Genomic DNA, 6067 nt, shown 5'->3' with positions numbered 1-6067 from the left:
ATATATATATATATATATATATAAACACACATCCGCATACGTATATATGTTATGTATATACACACATAGTAAACGAATAATAACGGACAGTTCAAAACATCATTACACACGTTTCAATAGCGTGTTTAATTATTTGTTCAACAATGTATACTACATAGCGTAATATTACCAATTCCATATCATTGCGTAACTACAACATTTTAACGGGTAATATTCAGATAATATCGTTGAAATACAATCAATTTACAAAGGAAGGCGTAATATTGAACAGATTATGTGAAAAGCAAGATTTCCAAGCAATGCTAAGTTTCTAAAATGACAAAGATATGCTAAGGATTATAACAAATAAAACCGTCATATTTGCTATAAATTAGTGGCGAAAAGACCATATCCCTTTTCAGATGCTTGAATCGACGTATGAAATTTGATGAACATCTACATCGTTGAAAAAAACAATGCGATTGTTAGCATGGAAATCTTGTAGACTGGCTTAAGGAAACATAGGTTTGTGTCAATACAGGATAAAGACGCCAAAGATGACCTCAATGGTATTTGAACTGAAAGCGCATCAGTCAAAAGAAATGCTGCTGGTTTGTCTGACACGGTATCGCTTCTGCCACCTCACGGTCTTAATAACGATGTGTAACATCTATGTACCAATTCTTACAATTCGTGGAAAGAGACCTTATGAGAAATTTGAAAATAGGCACCTTTCCGCTCTCACAAAATTAACTGGAGCAACTAAGATCGAGAGCTCTGTGAAGTAAAATAATAATTCGCCGGTACCAACTCGTATCCGAGCATTGAATTCGTCAGTTTCTATCCAGAATCCTCAGCAGACGTTTGCGCGGAATGTGACTTTGGAGTCCAAGTTGGTGGTGACAGGGTTGTGGGAAGAATTCGCACAGGATGGTCGGTGCGGGTCGAGGATGTTGAAGACGCTCCTTTCTTCTGCGTTTAACCTCATCTTTCTCTTGTCTGTTCTGCTCGATGGAGCTGGCTCCATTGCGGATGGCAGTCTTCCAGATTGTTCTATCCTTGGCAATCCGTTCCCATGAGGATGGTTGGATGTTAGTTTGAGTCAGGGTCCGTGTGAGCTGGTCTATAAAACGGAATTTCGGACCTCCTCTGGGTCTTGTTCTGATTGTAGGTTCTCCGTAGAACAAGATCCTCGGGAGACAAGAGGGCTCCATACGCTGAATGTGACCTGCCCAGCAGGCGCGGTGAAGAGAGTCGTTATGGGTAATGTTATATTCCCATCGAATATTGAGGTTCCGTTGGAGCTTGGATTGCTGGTTGCATTCAAGGCGCTTGAAGTCACGGTGTTACAGTGTCCATGTTTCACAAGCGTAGAGAAGACTTGACAGGACAATGGCAGGGAAGACTATGATCTGTGTCCGGTTGGTCAGCGCGTGATTGAAGAATACACGTTGGCTGAGTCTATTGAAGGTGGAGTGAGCCGCTCTGATCCGGTTCTCGACGTCTTGTTCACACGTGGAGGAGGAGTTCCAACCACGTTTCATGGTTCGCTACCTCAACAACTCCTTTATAGGATCCAGTTAGCTTAAAACATCATCAAGAGGAACCACGCCCGGTTTCAACACCTACTCCTCTACCGTCTTTGACATGGCAGTCCTCCCACTTTCGGAGGTATCTTCATCTCTGGTGTTGAGTGCGTTTCTTCTTTCTCCTTTTTTCTTTTGTTCTTTGGTTTCTTCAATGCAGCGTGAAGGAATGTCAGCGGGCGTGAAGGTCTTCGAAAGAATACTCCCAAGGTATGAGCAGTGTTCAACTTTTTCTAAGGGTTGGCCGTTGATGATAATGTTCGTGGGTGGTGTAGATTGGATCAGGGTCTTGGTCTTTAATATGTTTCCCTTAATCCCGAAGCGTTTATCAGCCGCGTTGTAAAGATTGGCCGTCCTTTGTAGGCCATCTACGGTCCTGCTCGGGGTGGCATTGACGTTGGAATACTGCATCTTACAGACTGAGATGGCGGAGATCCTCGTCTTTGCGCGGAGACATGTGAGGTTAAAGAGTCCGCCAACAAGCGATAGCGCATGTTGATGGAAGGCCAGTCCAGTGGGATTTCGTTGAACATGGCAACTATGTACAAAGAGAAACAGGCTGTTGCCAGGTCACATCCTTGCTTAAGACCCCCAGTGATGGGAAATGTATCTGTGAGGGCATTTTGATGGCATACCCTACCCTCCATGCCGACGTGTAGGGAGCGGACCGGGGCAATGAAGTCCTCCCGACATCCAAACAGAGGAAGGATAGCATCGATAGACATGATATGACATGATTCCACACTCATGGATAAGTGAATGTTTGTGTATATTCAATATAGCAGACAACATAAGAGAATTTATTAGGTTTAGTATGAAGAAATGGAAAGTAGATCTCTACTCGGATGACACACTCTTAGGGAAAGTTAATATCAAAAGAGGAATTTTCAAAAAGGAATCGTTGTCCCCTATAATACTTATTCTATGTTTGATGCCCCTCAGTTTAACATTAAGGAAGGCAAAGGCAGGGTGTCAGTTCAGAAATAGTAATGGAAAAATTAACAGGCAGAAACAAATGGAGGAGTGGTGGAGTGAGAACCTCAGCATGGACAGTATATACTTCGTAGTCGAAATGCTGATGTAGACCAAGCAACAAATCATCAGAAGCTGAGAAGTTCAGGACTGAAAGCAGAGCTTGTAGGTTTCATATTAACAGCACGAGATCAAAACTTGATTACCAAAAACTACCAGGCTAACAATTTTCAAAATGGTTCTGACCCTAAATGCAGATTCTGTGGTAAGTTTGATGAAACAATAGAGCATCTCGTCTCTGGATGTCCTTGCTGACACCACACAAATACAAAAATCGCCACAATTGATTAGGACAGTATTTTCATTAGAAAATATGGAAACACTATGCTAATGGACTAGCTATAGTCATTTAGAATAGGGAAGAAAATACTTGAAGACTAATAGATGTAAGTGTCCCGACTTATAAAAATTTATCTGTCAAGGATTTTGACATATTAAGCAATAAGTACCTGGAAATTGAAATACATAAGATGTGGCATATTAAATCGAGAATTGTATCTGTTCCTGGCGGTGCCCTAGGTATGATATAGGTATGATAAACAAGAGATGCCAGAAACAACTAGATAACATCCCACGAGAGCCATGTCTCAGAGAGATCCAAAGGATTGTGCTGACTAGCACTGCCCACATCCATCAGAAAACCCTATCAATTTAAATGACCTTGTATTACCTGGAAATGTTTCGCTACTGCCTCTGCCACTTCCTCTCCCCAAGCTTATACTGTTACATCTATTATCCTTCACTCACCCTAGGACGTTGGGTGTGTCTCGGCAAGTGATTGTAAGAAATATACAGATTAAAAGTGTATTAGATAACTGAAAAGAACAAATAACATGGTTCCGCAGGCTGCAGGTAGTAAGCCTGCTACGCATGCAAGACTCCAGGAGCTGCAACAAAACCTGTAATAAAGAGCTAATTATAAAATTAATAATAATAATAATAATATTAATAATAATAATAATAATAATTTTGGCACAATGCCAGCAATTTAGAGAGATGGGATAAATATTTTATGTCGACTCCGGTGTTTCACTGGTACTTGTGTTATTGATTCCGAAATAATAAAAGGTAAAGTCAACTCCGGCGTCATTTGAACTCAGAACATAAAGACGGACGAAGTGTCGGTAAGCATTTTGTCTGGTGTGGCATCGATACTACCAGCTTGCCGGCAATAATAATATAAATGATCATAAGAATGATAATAACAATAATAATAATAATATTAAAATTTCGATTCTGTTATCATAACGGTCATCTAATTCTTAGAAATCCATGTATGTCCCAATTCCAATCTTTTTTAAACGTAATATTTCCATCCAATTATCTGTTGGCATTATATCAGGTTGGATAATCTACAGATGTAAAACTGAGCAGAATAAAGCAAAGGAACTAATTTATACTTTTATTGTATTTTTATATTTACTCGTATGACAGTCGCGAATATTAATATAATAATCGTCATGTACAGGATTGCATAATCACGTTGAAAGTCAGTCAAAACTGAGCACTATCCACCAACCGATGCTGTTAAGTAATAATGGCTTAAATTACTATTTCGCCCTAAGATCTGTTATTCCCGTATTATTATGGAATGACCTACTCAACGATGACCGCACATCATACCACATGTACACACACACACACACACACACACACACACACACACAATTGATATAAACAGCAGATGCAATATTTCACCAAAAGGGAGAGTTACAAATGTCACTAAATGCAATTAGGGTGTTAGGAAACACCTACATTGGTATAAATAAGAGCTAAACCACTCCAATACTATAGTTAACAGCATGAATGGACACATATACACTAACAGGGAACAGATATAATTATAAAAACAATGAACCTTGGATGGAATTTATAAATATTTAAAACATCGCTACGCGCGTTTCCGCGAATAGCAAATCTCTTAACAGCATAATCTGTATTCATGGGATATCTCGCTTAACTTTTATATTGGTATATAGGAATAAATATCCCTCTGTTGTACATCCATTAATGTGATATCGCCTAAAGAAGTGAATCCATGAAGATGATCAAACCGATGACCACGGACTGTATTGTAATCATAGCTGGAATACGGACTGTGATATTAAAAAGCATGTGATTTGTGCTAACGCACGTAGCCATGCGTTAGATATTCATGAATTCCATGAAGTATTATTGTTATTATTATTAATTTTATGCTACAATATATCGGTACAGTTCGATGCAACCCTGAAAAACTGGTTCACCAGTCAGCATCTTTAAACTGTGGCCATCAAAATTGTATAGAAGCTTCATTTACATATTCGAAACGTTTCCCGCAACCACTTTTAAAAGACGCGCGCGCGCGCAAACACACATCACTGTAACGACCAGACAATCGGATATGGTTATACACCGCTAATCACAATGCCATTTCTAGCATTCTTGTAGATTTCGAATGATACCAGTCCACAGGCAAGGCAGGCAGGTGTCAACATTCACCTTGGTCGAAACAGTAGTTTGTCTTATAGTAGCCATTTGTATCTGAGCGAAAGGGAGCAACGAGAAATGAGATATTTTACTCAAAAACATAGCGCAACACTAGTCTGGGGATCGAAACCACGATCTTGCTATAGTTAATATGACACCTTAGGCCACGTATCTTCACGGACTCTCTCGCACACCCTAACACACACACATATGCATACTGGATAAATATGGATTATAATCCAGATGTCTCCACAAGGGGTACATCTTTGTATTCCAGGTATCAAGTGAATGTATGGAAATGTTTTTATTTTAAACTAGAAAATCCATAGATACTAGCTGAATTTGCTTGTAAATTTTGTTTTCAGAATATGTGGTACCATTTTATATATATATATCATACATTCATACATACACAAATACGTACATGCCTACATAGGAACATAGAGAGATGGCTTGATGGATAGAGCGCTATCGTTAAGTTTTCATGATTAATTTTGCGTAAATATATTAATGATTTCAAAATACAAACATATTTCCGTACGTTGAATTTATAATTTTCTCAACGTATTCGGTGTAAAGATAATTTTCTACGCTTGTCAAACAATCACCAATGTTGAAATTAAATTTCTCTCATGTGTAAACGGAAATATATACTAATATAGATACATGTAATTATGGAAATAGAAACGACGTTAATACTGTATGAAAGGTTAAACTGTAACTGCTGGGAAATTATTATCTCAGACTTGCCCTCGGAACTTGTTGGAAATATTCACCACGAATATTTTTGCAATATGCTAAGCTTATTACCTAACGAAACTATAAATTCATGTTAGACACACACACACATACGCGGGCGCGCACACACATGCAGATAGACAAAACCACCCATGCACATACTTACACACACACATACGCTAGTATTTATTTATTTATTCATTCATTTTTACTTGTTTCAGTCATTTGACTGCGGCCATGCTGCAGCACCACCTTTAGTCGAG

This window comes from Octopus bimaculoides, chromosome 2, assembly GCF_001194135.2.
Source record: "Octopus bimaculoides isolate UCB-OBI-ISO-001 chromosome 2, ASM119413v2, whole genome shotgun sequence".
Taxonomy (NCBI): domain Eukaryota; kingdom Metazoa; phylum Mollusca; class Cephalopoda; order Octopoda; family Octopodidae; genus Octopus; species Octopus bimaculoides.
This window is presented reverse-complemented; position numbering follows the sequence as displayed.